At 43.6% G+C, this 14,273-nt stretch overlaps 1 protein-coding gene and 1 long non-coding RNA gene across 4 annotated transcripts in view; one reads left to right on the top strand and one right to left on the bottom strand.

Annotated features, from left to right (window-relative positions):
• LOC140634085 (uncharacterized) overlaps window positions 1–14,068 on the bottom strand; it is a 35,235-nt gene extending 21,167 nt beyond the window's left edge. Inside the window, exons 1-2 of the long non-coding RNA XR_012031639.1 lie at window positions 13,879–14,068; window positions 13,078–13,491 (exon numbers count right to left, since the gene is read on the bottom strand). This is a non-coding gene — a long non-coding RNA (uncharacterized lncRNA). The remainder of the gene's footprint in view (window positions 1–13,077; window positions 13,492–13,878) is intronic.
• The window catches only part of EYA3 (EYA transcriptional coactivator and phosphatase 3), a 104,326-nt gene continuing 103,341 nt past the window's right edge, over window positions 13,289–14,273 (top strand). For 2 of the 3 annotated variants that reach the window (XM_072827556.1, XM_072827559.1), the window contains exon 1: window positions 13,289–13,443. The gene's annotated coding sequence lies outside the window, so the exon portion shown is untranslated. The remainder of the gene's footprint in view (window positions 13,444–14,273) is intronic. The other variant, XM_072827557.1, reaches the window with a different exon arrangement.

Genomic DNA, 14,273 nt, shown 5'->3' on the forward strand with positions numbered 1-14,273 from the left:
CACTAAACTGGAGAAAAATTAACCTTTTATAACAAACATAGTTACAGCTTTAAGTGAATAACCACTGTTTTCTTTATTCTTTTCTTAGTGGAGAGAGAGAGAGAGAGAGAGAGAGAGCATGAGCAAGGGGTGAGGGAGACATAAAATCCCAAACAATCTCCATGCTCAGCATGGAGCCCACAGTAGGCTCAATCCCATGACCCTGAGATTGATCTGAGCCAAAACGAAGAGTCGGATGCTTAACCAACTGTGCTACCCAGGCACCCTTCTTCTCATCTTCTAAACAAAGGAGAATGGACCATCCAGTGCTTGACATTCTCCAAAGCACTTGGGTTAATGGCTTGTCACCTTCTCAAGTTTCCTTATAAAGATCAGAACTTGGGGCATCTGGATGATTCAGTCAGTTAAGCATCTGCCTTCGGCTAGGGTCATGATTCCAGGGTCCTGGGATTGAGTCCTGCTCCCTGCTCAGTGAGGAGCCTGCTTCCCTGCTCAGTGAGGAGCCTGCTTGCCCCTCTGCCTGCCACTCTCCCTGCTTGTGCACGTGCTCTCTGTCAATTAAATAAATAAAATCTTGGGGAAAAAAGATCAAGACTTTAGGACCCGTTATAATCTTTTTCTATATTTCTAAATTCATGAAAGCTTCACAGCATAGATTCTACATCTCCATTCTTCTCGATTTTTAATCATTTATATAGGTATGTATCTGTATAATTCCAAGCATTTTACATATTTTTAAAAAGATCTTATTTATTTATTCATGAGAAACACAGAGGGAGAAGTAGGCTCCCTCAGGGAACCCGATGCAGGACTCCATCTCAGGACCCCAGGATCACACCCTGAGCCACAGGCAGATACTCAACCACTGAGCCATTCAGGCATCTCACATTTTACATATTTTTAATTCTCATACAACTCTATGAGATAAAGACTTTTTCCTTCCTCTTCCTACTTCTCCAATAAGTGCTTTTTAAAATCTCCATTTTACAGATGATAAATATGAGGTACTAAGAGGTTATTTGACCTGTGTAGTGTCACACAATTATTAGTGGGAGAGCCAGCAAACTCTGGGAGAACAGACACAATGTCCCCAAAGACATTGTGTCCTTAATCTCTACACATTCTCATGATAGGAAAAAAAGAAACAAAAACAAAAAAACCCCAGCAAACTTGCCTGTTATGTATAACATAGAAGTGAATACTCTCCTTCATCCTTGGTCACAAGAATTATCCATTGCTAACTGTTTATGTCTTAATTTTAAATCTAACAGAGTATAAATACATAGATAACAGCATTCTTGGGGAGGATATAGCCATAATTAAAAGCAAATATTAATCTATTATCTGGTTGGCAGGAAGCTTCCAGGAGGCTTCAGCCTGACCTACCTCTAAACTGCAATAAGGGATGGGGGAGGCTGGAATTGGACAGAGATAAGGGGTGGGGATGACTCAGCTTGGTCACGGCAACTGGCCAGGATGACCCAGTACCAGTAAGGGAAGGAGCTGGTTTGTGGGTCTCTTGTTCCCCACTCAGTTATGTGGAGATTCAAGGCTGTGCCAAGACAGCTGCTATTGGACATCTGTGCAAGAAGATACTATCTTAAGTGTGTTAATCAAAATAGAAAGGCATCCTGGTAGAAGATTTTTGGACATGGCAGGGATATGACCATGAGTGGGAAGCAGGCATCCAGAAGATGTTAAAGTGGGGGCCATGTAGAGAGTACAAAAATGGGAATTTACAATGGTCTAAGTCAGCAGCTCTCAAATGTCTTTTTTTTTTCAAGATTTTGTTTATTTATTCATGAGAGATACAGAGAAAGAGAGGCAGAGACACAGGCAGAGGGAGAAGCAGGCTCCATGCAGAAAGCCTGATATGGGACTTGATCCTGGGACTCCGGGATCATGCCCTGAGCCAAAGGCAGACGCTCAACCGCTGAGCCACCCAGGCGTCCTTCAAATGTCTTGATCTTGGATCCCTTAATACTCCTAAAAATGATTTTGAACCCCAAAGAGCTTTTGTTTAAATGGGTTATAGCTATGAATATTTGCTCCTTTCCCAATTAAAACATAAATCTTAAAAGTAAAGTACATCTTTGAATACATATTCCTTAGCTATCAGAGGAATAACATCATCACATAGCCTCTGGAAACCTCTACCATACTCTTGGGAGAATAAGAGTGAAAAAGTAAAATACTGAGTATTATAATTTTTAAAAAGATTTTATGTATTTATTTGACAAAGAGAGACAGCAGGTGAGCACAAGCAGGGGGAGTGGCAGAGGGAGAGGGAGAAGCAGACTCCCAGCTGAGCAGGGAGCTCGACATGGGGCTCCATCCCAGGACTCCAGGATCATGACTTGGGCAGAAGGCAGATGCTTAACCAACTAAGCCACCCAGGTACCCCAAGTTGGTATTATCTTAAGTAATTTTTTTATTTCACTTCACTCCCTGATAGTGTGTTGGAGACTTCCATACTTGAAGAACCACTGGTTCAGATAATATGTAGCATCTTATTTTTATGTGGTAGTATAGTTTACAAAGCTCCTTGAATTAGGAAAAGTATTCTTATTCCCATTTTATAGCTGGGAAGCACACTGCCGTGGGAGCAGTGAAGGGACCAGCAGAGGAAGAACCCTGCCTCTTTAGGGTTCCTGCTGAGATGGTGTCCCTGGATCCCCCACTGCAGCAACTGCACTTTCTTTCTTTCTTTCTTTCTTTCTTTCTTTCTTTCTTTCTTTCTTTCTTTCTTTTTTTATTTATTCATGAAAAACAGAGAGAGAGAGAGGCAGAGACACAGGCAGAGGGAGAAGCAGGCTCCATGCAGGGAGCCCAATGTGGGACTTGATCCGGGGTCTCCAGGATCAGGCCTGGGCCAAAGGCAGGCGCCAAACCGCTGAGCCACCCAGGGATCCCGCAATTGGACTTTCTAAGCTTCCAATGATTCCTGGGACAGGTCCTGTTCACCCAGACCCTAAAGCTGTAGAACTGTCTGGGACTCCATACTGTCTGGGAGGCATTAAAGGCAAGGGCATCAGATGCTCAGATATCCAGGGAGTGACTCTAATGTAGCCATCTAATGTAGCCATGTAGGTAGCCACCTAGAAGGGAGACGTAGTGGGAACCAAGTATTTTCAATTTTAATGTTATACCTTCTCAGGTTTCCACACAGGAAAGAAATCATTCTAGGTGCTTAAGGCAGAAAGCAATTATATTAGGAAACTAGATGTTTAGAAAACTGTGGGAAAATCTGAAGGAGAGAGTACGCATCAGGAGGCCAGCTGGGGGATTACTGATCTTAAGAACATACTTCTAGGGGATCCCTGGGTGGCGCAGCGGTTTAGCACCTGCCTTTGGCCCAGGGCGTGATCCTGGAGACCCGGGATCGAATCCCACGTCGGGCTTCCGGTGCATGGAGCCTGCTTTTCCCTCTGCCTGTGTCTCTGCCTCTCTCTCTGTGTGACTATCATAAATAAATTTTAAAAATTAAAAAAAAAGAAATGTTTAAAAAAAAGAACATACTTCTATAAATAAGGTTCAGAAATCAGAAAGCTAGGACTGGGGAACTGTCTTCCTGGTTGCTGTTGCTATAACTATCTAACTCATGAAGCTGGAAATAGAAACTGAAAGACTGACACAGAAAAGCCCCACATCTCCAGTGATGATCCTATTGACCACCAGAAAGAGCCAATGTGCAGGAAAATTGCCTCTTACTCATTTCTCTTGTAAATCTGACCCAGTCCCTCTAATTGGCAATACCTAGTTTTCATCTAGAACCCTAGCAATAGAGGAGCCTGGGAAGTGCCATCTTTAACCTTCCCACTTCTGCAGAAAGAAGTGGGAATGGATATTGAGCCCAGCCAAACATATACAACACGTATTTTTGACCACAGATTGATTGGAATATGAGCTCCATGAGGGAAGAAGTTTGGTCTAATTTGTTTTCTGCTGTGTCCTCAGAGTCTAGCATATTACAAAGTAGTAGATACACAACAATATGAATGTTTTCCCAGGAGCTCTTTTGGTGAACATCAGGCCAACTACAGTAGTAGCAATAGGTCTAAGTTACTCTGACAATGGCCAGGTCTATCTGGATGACCTCTATGGCCACTTTGACCAATGGGATGGATGTGTTGTAGTGTCAGTTTCCAGGCTGGCCTTAAAAGAATGGCAACTTCCAAGACCCATCTCTATAGAGGCCTGAGTTGCCACTTAAAAAGTTCAACTACCCTCATGGAGAGACCATGTAGAGAGGTTCTGAGACTATGTGATCAGGGGGCTAGCTGAACCCAGTCTTTCAGCCAATCCCATCAAGTACAAGGCACATGAGAAAGGCTGTGTTGGACCTGCCACACTAGCCTCACTGCCTATCTGCTAGCTAGAATACTACCAACTGACTCTGATTGATGCCATGCAGAAGAGAAAAATCAGCTCTGCCCAAACTCCTGACTCCAAACCTGTGAGATATAATACAGCGATTGTTTAAGACTGCTGAGTTTGGGGATAGTTTGTTACATATCAATAGATAACCAGAACACACTTTGTGATACAAAGCTGACCGTGATAGGGATGCAGAAAGTGTTCCATTTCTATTTCATGTAGATTTCCAGGGCTATAATTTTAATCCTATATGCATTGCTGTGAGGTGTTCCTAAAACACCTGAGTTTTATACCAGAATCATTGGCTATACAGCAAGAGATCTTGGATGGTGCCAAATCATAATAATTTGTTAGGGGTAAATACACACAACAATAGTACCCATGAGGAAAAGATGCCTGTGGGTAAAGTGAAGATAATATATTCAGGGGACTGGAAATGCTTTGCTCTGAAGACAGCAATGGTTACTGCGTATCTTAAAAATGTGAGTTTAGGGGTGCCTGGGTGGTACAGTTGGTTAATCATCCAACTCCTGGTTTCAGTTCAGGTTGTAACCTCAAGGTCATGAGATTGAGCCTGACATCGGGCCCCATGCTCAGAGTAGAGTCCGCTTGAGATTCCCTCTCCCTCTGCCCCTCCCTCTTGCTCATATTCTCTTTCTCTCTCTCAAATAAACAAATAAATCTTTATTCAAGAGAGAGAGAGCCTCTCTCTGTGACTATCATAAAAAAAAGAGAGAGAGAGAGAGAGAGAGAGAGCATGAGCAAGGGTGGGGGCAGAGGGAGAGGGAGAAGCAGACTCCCCTCTGAGCACAGAGCCAGATGTGGGGCTCCATCCCAGGACTCTAAGATCACAACCTGAGCTGAAGGCAGATACTTAACCAAATAAGCGACCCACCCCTAAAATAAATCTTTTTTTAAAATGTGAGTTTAGTGCTCGCTTCAGCAGCACATACACTAAAAAATGTGAGTTCATTCTACCTCAAAGTATTTTTACTGGTGGAAATTTAGGCAAAACTGTGAAAGAGACTCTAATAATTTCTATACACGGCCAAATAGGCATAAAGTGACCCACATTCTTATAGCATTAACTAGATTGCTATTGATTGCTCTTTTAAAAAAGTTTTTTCTTAAATTCCAATTAAGGAGTGCCTGAGTGTCTCAGTCGGTTAAGCATCTGCCTGCGGCTCAGGTCATGATCCCAGGGCCCTGAGTTCAAGCCCCATGTTAGGCCCCCGCTCTGAAGGGGGCCTACTTTTCCCTCTCCTTCTGCCAGCCACTCCCCCTTGCTTGTGCTCTGTCTCTCTCTCTGTCAAATAAATAAATAAATAAATAAATAAATAAATAAATAAATAAATAATTTTTAAAAAATAATAATTTTTTTAAAAGTTCCAGTTGGTTAACACGCAGTGTAATATTAGTTTAAGGTTATAATATAGTGATTCATTACTTCCATACAACACTTGATGCTCATCACAAGTGTACTCCTTATCCCATCATTTATTTCACCCCCTCCCCACCTCCCACCCCTCTGGTAACCCTCAGTTTGTTCTCTATAGCTTTTTTTTAAAAGATTTTATTTATTTGAGTGGAGAGAGAGAGAGAGCACAAGAGAGCAAGCATGAGCAGAGGGGAAGGGCAGGGGCAGAGGCAGAGGCACCCCTTGTTCTCTATAGTTGAGAGTCTATTTCTTCATTTGCCTCTCTTTTTCCCCCATTTTGTTTTCTTAAATTCTGTATATGAGTGAAATCACATGGTGTTTGTCTTTCTCTGACTGACTTATTTCCCTTAGCATAATACTTTCTAATTCCATCCATGTCATGGCAAATGGCAAAATTTCATTCTTTATTATGGCTGAGTAATATTCCATGGTGCATGTGTGTGTGTAACATTTTACTTACCCATTCACCAATTGATGGATACATGGGCTGTTTCCATAATTTGATTATTGTAGATACTGCTGCTATAAACATTGGGGTACCTATATCCCTTTGAATTAGTATTTTTGTATTCTTTTTTTAAATACCTAGTAGTGTGATTGCTGGATCATAGGGTAGTTCTATATCAAAGTACTTTTTTTTTTAAATTTTTTTATTCATTTATGATAGTCACAGAGAGAGAGTGAGAGAGAGAGAGAGAGAGAGAGGCAGAGAGAGAAGCAGGCTCCATGCACCGGGAGCCCGATGTGGGATTCGATCCCGGATCTCCAGGATCGCGCCCTGGGCCAAAGGCAGGCGCCAAACCGCTGCGCCACCCAGGGATCCCTATATCAAAGTACTTTTTAAAAAATTAATTATTGTGGCAAAAAAATTATAAAATTCACCATCTTAACCATTTTTAAGTGTATAATTTAGTGTATACTGAACAATTCTCCTCTGTCCAGTTCCTCTCGGCCCTGGTAACCACTATTCTACTTTCTGTACTTGTGAATTTGACTTCTTTAGATACTTTGTGTAGGTGGAATCATACTGTTATTTGTCCTTTTGTGACTGGCTTATTTCACTTATGTGACTTAAGGTTCATCCTTATTTCAGCATGTGACAGGATTTCCTTCCTTTATAAGTCTCCATAGTATTCTGTTGTATGTATATACCACATCTTGTTTATCCATTCTCCTGCTGATGCACACTTGGGTTGTCTCTATTTCTTCACTATTGTGAATAATGCTGCTATGAACATGGGTATGCAGATCTCCCTTTGAGACTCTGCCTTTGACTCTTGGATACATACTCAGAAGTGGGATTGCTGGATCATACAGTAATCTTATTTTTATCCCACCCATTATATATTGCTTTTAGAGGTTCAACTGTCATGTGTATCATAAGATATTGTCCTAAATACAATAGAGAAATTACCAGAAAAAAACCCAGATCCATGTGCTTCAGATACATCAATCAGGAGAGTTTAAGTTGATAACTGTGAACAAAACACTGATCAAACATTCATTGTGTCTTTTAAAAATGGAAATATATAAGTTAGAGATATTACTTTTAGATACTTTCAGTTTAATTAGGCTTGTGTTTTGATTTACATTTGGATTTGTTTAGAAAGGCCTGGGTACAGGGGTGTCTGGCTGGCTGAGTTGGAAGAGCATGCAACCCTTGATCTCTGGATTGTGAGTTCAAACCCCACAGTGGGTGTGGAGATTACTTAAAAATAAATAGACTTTAAAAAAAGACCTGGTGGGACACCTGGGTGGCTCAGCGGTTGGGCACCTGCCTTTGGCTCAGGTCATGATCCCGGGATCTGGGATCAGATCTCGCATAGGGCTCCCTGCAGGGAGCCTGCTTCTCCCTCTGCCTGTGTTTCTGCCTCTCTCTTTTTCTCTCTCTCTCAGGAATAAATGCAGGAATCTTTTTTTTTTTTTTTTTTTTTTTTTTTAAATTTTTTTTTTTTAATTTTTACTTATTTATGATAGTCACACAGAGAGAGAGAGAGAGAGAGAGAGGCAGAGACACAGGCAGAGGGAGAAGCAGGCTCCATGCACTGGGAGCCTGACGTGGGATTCGATCCCGGGACTCCAGGATCCTGCCCTGGGCCAAAGGCAGGCGCTAAACCGCTGCGCCACCCAGGGATCCCTTTTTTTTTTTTTTTTTTTTAAAAGGGGGGATCCCTGGGTGGCGCAGCGGTTTAGCGCCTGCCTTTGGCCCAGGGCACGATCCTGGAGACCCGGGATCGAATCCCACATCGGGCTCCCGGCACATGGAGCCTGCTTCTCCCTCTGCCTGTGTCTCTGCCTCTCTCTCTCTCTGTGACTATCATACATAAATAAAAAAAAAAAAAAAAAAAGGACCTGGCTATAATATTTTTAGACTACTTGAATAGCCTTTGTTTTGTATTAAATTTTGAATGAAATATTCAAAATATTTTAAATCTACAGAAAATAATATAAAAAATATCTAATTAAACCCAACTCAAAAAAAAAAAAAACACACACACACATATTCTTAGATCTGTCACCAAAAGTAGTGTAATAGGTCAGGAAAAAAAAAAACACATTTCCACTCCTACTGACTGTGGCAACAAGTGAAGATGCATGAAATCATTGAAAAACGAGGAAGTAAAATGAATTCATATGTGGCTACATAAGCTCTTCCTATAGTTTGAGATAAATCATGGGCTCTGAAGTCACACAGACCTGGGTTCAAGTCCTAGGTTTGCTTCTTGCCAGTTGTGTGGCCTTGAGCAAGTTCCTTAACTGTTTTTTCTAAAGATTTTATTTATTTATTTATTTGAGAGAGAGTACAAAAGTGAGGGTAGAGGCAGAGGGAGAGAGAGAAGCAGACTCCCCGCAGAGCAGGGAGCCTAACGAGGGGCCCTATCCCAGGATCCTGAGACCATCACCCAAGCCAAAGCAGAAGCCCAACCAACTGAGCCACCTGGGCATCCCTCCTTAACCTATCTTTGCCTTAGTTTTCTCATCTGTGGAGACAATCGCAATACTTCCCAAGTTTGTTGGGATAACTGAATGAAAAATATGGGCACTTATATATTTACCATATACAGTAAGAGCAAAGCTTCAATAAATATTTGTACTTACTTTATTGAGCACCTACTATATGCCAATCACTCTTCTAGTACAGAGAATTCATCAGTGAACAAGAGAGATAAAGACCCCTGTGGGAACCCTCTTGCACTGTTGGTGGGAATGTGAACCGGTACAGCCATTCTAGAAAACTGTGTGCAGGTTCCTCAAAGAGTTAAAAATAGAGCTACCCTACGACCCAGCAATTACTGGGGGATTTACCCCAAAGATACAGATGCAGTGAAACTGCGGGACACCTGCACCCCAATGTTTATAGCAGCAACGTCCACAATAGCCAAACTGTGGAAGGAGTCTTGGTGTACATCGAAAGATGAACGGATAAAGAAGATGTGGTCTATATATACAATGGAATATAACTCAGCCATTAGAAACAACGAATACCACCATTTGCTTCGACGTGGATGGAACTGGAGGGTATTATGCTGAGTGAAGTTAAGTCAATTGGAGAAGGACAATCATTATATGGTTTCACTCATATGGGAAATATAAAAAATAATGAAAGGGATTATAGGGGAAAGGAGAGAAAATGAGTGGGAAAAATCAGAGACGGTGACAAAACATGAGAGACTCCTAACTCTGGGAAATGAACTCCTAACTCTGGTAGTGGAAGGGGAGGTGGGCGGGGGAATGGGGTGACTGGATGACAGGCACTGAGGGGGGCACTTGACGGGATGAGCACTGGGTGTTATACTATATGTTGGCAAATCAAAGTCCAATAAAATATATATATATATAAGACCCCTGTGGAGCTTACTTTCCAGTGATAGACAACAAACAAGGTAATTTCAGATAGTGATAGGGACCCTGAGGAAAAGTATGGGAAGGAGATGCAGGAGCTACTTTAGAAGCAGACAGGAGGTCTGGGGAGGCCTATGGGAAGCCTTCAGAGGTGAATTTAACTGAGAGTAGCAGAAAGAATCAGTCATCAGTAGGTTTGGGGAAGAGTATGAGAGAGCAGGAACATTATGCGCTGAGGCTCTGAGGTAAGAAAGCTTGGTGTATACAGGAAGAAAGCAGGACAGGATGACTGGATCTGTATGTGAGAGGAAGGGAGGCTGGGCATGACGTACGAGAGTCAGGGAGAACATGTCAAGATGGGCCTCACGGATCATAGTATAGAGCTTAAATTTTTTAAGATTTTATTCTTAAGGGACTGTGAAGATCATTTGAGGGGTTTTATTGTTTACTGTTAGTAGGTACAACACTCATGCTCTTGGGAGGAATTTTTGTGCTCTTCTGTGGCCCTGCTCTAAAATTCTGTATGTGTATGGTGCTTTAGGATAACTTTTCTGGGGAATACCACATTGGCTACTCATGGGCTCCCCCTGGTGGAATTGGTGGCTCAGCTTGCATATTTTCAGATGAGCAAAAGCAACATAAATGAGCAATTTTATCTTTTCAGTCAGCAAACATTTATTGGGCACCTACAATGTGCTAGGCTCTGTAATGGTGCTGAAATACACCTTCGAACAAAGCACAGATATCTGTGCCCTCCTGGAGCTGACATTTTGGCGAATATACGTGGGAGAAAGACATTTAACCAATTCCACCAGCAAATGGATGGGATAAATGTTATTTGAGAAAAAATAAGTGGGAACTGGGCTAGGAAATGCAGGGAGGGTGGTGGTGCTTTAGTTTTAAATACAATGGCAGGGAAGTTCTCATTAAGAGGGTTAATATTTATGCAAAGCCATAAAGAAGGTGAAAGGGTGAATGATGCATTTATCTGGGGGAAGAGCATTCCAGGCAGAGAGATCAGCAAACACCACGGGCCTGAGTTTATGTGCAGATTTGAGGAATAGCAGGGAGGCCAATGTGCCTTGGGTGGGGTGGGGTAGGGTGGGGGGAATAACAGAATAGGAGATGAGGTTCGTTATACTTCATTGGGGGGAGGAGGCATGTTGCATCTTGAAGGTCTTGTAGACCAGTTTAAGGATTTTTTTGTTTTCACTTGAAAATGGGAGTCTAGGGTCACTTGGGTAGCTCAGCCAGTGAAGTGCCTACATTTGGCTTGGGTCATGATGTCAGACTCCGTGCTCCCAAGGAGATTGCTTCTCCCTCTACCTCTGTCCCCTGCTTGTGCTCTCTCTCTCTCACTCTTTCTATCTCAAATAAATAAAATCTTACAAAAGAAAAGAAAATGGAGTCCAGGGCAGCCCCCGTGGCTTAGTGGTTTAGCGCCACCTTCGGCCCAGGGCGTGATCCTGGAGAACAGGGATCCAGTCCCATGTCAGGCTCCCTGCATGGAGCCTGCTTCTCCCTCTGCCTGTCTTTCTCTCTCTCTCATTCTTTCTCATAAATAAATAAATAAATAAATAAATAAATAAATAAATAAAATATTAAAAAAAAAAAAAGAAAATGGAGTCCATTGGAGAAGGACCACGATCTGCTTAAAGTTTTTAACAGAAGTTTGCTGCCATGTTAATCATGGAAAAGTAAGGGTATATAAGAGAGCAGTCACACATTGTGGCTTTTACCAAGAGAAGCAGTAAGTGGTCAGATTCTGAACAAATTTTGATGGCAGCCCCTCTTAGCTCCTCTGCTCCTGACCCCATGACCCCACCTCCCTGCTCTGGGCCGTCCTCTTGGTAGGCTACCTCCTGTCCCACCACCCCCAGGCCACAGCCCACCTTCCCTTTTGGCTATTGTAATTGTAAATAGCAACCTTTGGAAAACGTTAGCAGTGTAACAGTCCAGGAAACTGTTTTTTTGTTGTTGTATTGATATGAAATGAGTTTCTATTTTTGTCAAAGTATATTGTAATAATAATGACTCACAAGGACCAAACCGTAAAAAAAAAAAAAAAAAAAAAAAGAGAATTCACTGATGTGAGTGGTGGAGTCAAGGATCTTAGTAAATGATATTAATAAATTGTTGTCATAGGAAGAGGTGATCAAAGAATATATATATAGCCAAAAATGTAGAGAAAAAGTATTTTAGGGGTGCCTGGGTGGCTCAGGCAGTTGTGCATCCAACTCTCAATTTCAGCTCAGGTCTTGATCTCCCAGTGTAGAGTTCGAGCCCCATATTGGGCTCTGCATTGGGCATGCAGCTTACTTAAAAAAAAGAGCAAAAGGGGCACCTGGGTGGCTCAGTGGTTGAGTGTCTGCCTTCCGGTCAGGTCAGGGTGTGATTCTGGGGTCCTGGGATAGAGTCCTACATCAGGCTCCCTGCCTATGTCTCTGCCTCTCTCTCTAGGTCTCTCATGAATAAATAAAATCTTTAAAAAAAAAAAAAAAACAGAGAAAAGAAGAAAAATGTATTTGAGGGGTATAAAACAGTTTAAAAATAGTGTGTAATTTGGGCGGCTGGGGTGGCTCATCTGTGTAGCGCCGCCTTCAGTCCAGGTCATGATCCTGGAGACCCCGGGATCAAGTCCCATGTTAGGCTTCCTGCATGAAGTCGGCTTCTCCCTTTCTCTGCCTGTGTCTTTCACGAATAAATAAATAAATAAGATCTTAAAAAAAGAAATAAAAATTAGTTTGTAATTTTTCTGGATTTTATGGTATTCATTAAATTTTACAAATTCATAATTTGTGATTTCTTTTCTCCAAAGAAAAGATTCATTTTTATACCTCATGTTGTATTTATAATTTTGGATTTTTAAAAAAGATTTTATTTATTTATTCATGAGAGACAGAGGGAGAAGCACCCCAGGGGAGCCCGATGCAGGACTCGATCCCTGGACTGCAGGAGCACGCCCTTAGCCAAAGGCAGACACTCAACCGCTGAGCCACCCAGGCGCCCCACGTAGTTATGGATTTTTTTTTAAACAGGGTCCTCAATTTGAATAAATCTCAAGTCCCCACAACACCTGAATTCAACCTTACTCCTTGCCCATATTTGGGTAGTAACTTAAAGTTAGTGAAGCATTAATATCGTTTCTGATAAAAATTTTCCCATAAAATAATGTGCACGAAATAGAAGTCACTGTGAGATTAATCCAACATTAGAAATAAACTAATATTGAGGATAAAAACACCACCTTAGTCTCGCCTCTACACCAGTGTTTCCAAAACTTCTCACACATTCCTCCTCCCACAGTTTTTTTAAATCAGATGCATCCGGCGTGTCTTCTCACGATGGCTTTGGGGAGGCGGGTATTACGCGAATTTTAAAAGACCGTCTAAAAACGTGAACGCTGAAATATGCCTTACCGGGGCTGCTCGTACCCCGGCGCCACCACCAAGGCTCCCGCAGCAAGACCCGGCCTCTTCGCGCTAAGCAAGTCCTAGGCGCCCAGCGGGGCGTCACCAGGGGCGGGGCGGGGCGGGGCTCCCGGGAGGGCGGAGTGGGCGGGGCCTAGGCCCGTCCTCGCCCCGCCTCGTGAAGTCTGACACATGCGCCCAGAGGCTCCTGGTGGAACGAGGTGTGGATTGCGAGGTGACCCTGGCCGCTGCCTTCCGGTTCCTAGGGATGCGCATCCGGGTCACGCTAACGCCGCGGTTTCCTCCATCCGCTTGGTTCTCCTGTGAGTCTGGACCAGTACCCATGTCCTGCTTTGGGGCCTCTGCAGCCGTAGGGTGAGTCTCCGCTGCGACAGGGTCTGAATGCGGCCGGTCGAGTACAGCCTGTAGAGGGACGGGTCAAAAGTTCTGTCCCGGTCCCTGTGGGTGGGGGTTCTCTTTGCCTGTCCCTTGTCCCTGCAATGGTTCTCTCACTTTAGCCTTTCCCTCGCCGGCCTCGCCTCTTTCACCTCCCTTTAGCCTCGCCCGTCCGCGCGCACCTCTTGCCTGGCTGTTTTCCTCGTCCTTAGCCTCCGGTTACCCGGTTACAAGCCTCGGTTTCTTGCCTTTCGCCTCGGCGCTTCTCTCACCACTGCCTCTCGCTTTTCCCCGGCTCTCACGTTAGCACCTCCCTGGGATCTCGCTGTGCTTTCCCGCAGCAGGACAGCCCACCTCCTCATTGTGCTTCCCCTCCTCCACTGCAAAACTCAGCCTGTGTCTCTCGGGTCCTACCTGGGTCCTGTCCTCCAACTTCCATCGCCTTCGACCCCTGTCCCTTCCTGGGACTAGTAGGTGACATTTGTGCTTCGCCTGGGGTTCTCCCGCCTTTTCTTAGCTAGGGGAATGCTTAGCCAAAGCCCCAATCGGGGCCGATTTATCCGGCCAGGGAGAAGTTTTGCCTTGAGGCGTCGTGTGAGACCCAACTCGGGTAGCTTCCGTTGTTAGGGAACAACAAAGGCGGTTCCAGTTCTTTGCTGGAGCACAGTTTTCGGTGCTCTCTCCAGAGCAGGCTAACAGGTGGCAGGCACACGGAACTGCTAGAGATTGGGCTTGTGTGGTCTGGTTAACTGACAGGCCTTGAGGATGTCCTGTCATTTTTGTGTTCTCTATCCCTTGAGAATGGATGT

The sequence above is a fragment of the Canis lupus genome, chromosome 5, assembly GCF_048164855.1.
Source record: "Canis lupus baileyi chromosome 5, mCanLup2.hap1, whole genome shotgun sequence".
NCBI classification, from domain to species: Eukaryota; Metazoa; Chordata; class Mammalia; order Carnivora; family Canidae; genus Canis; species Canis lupus.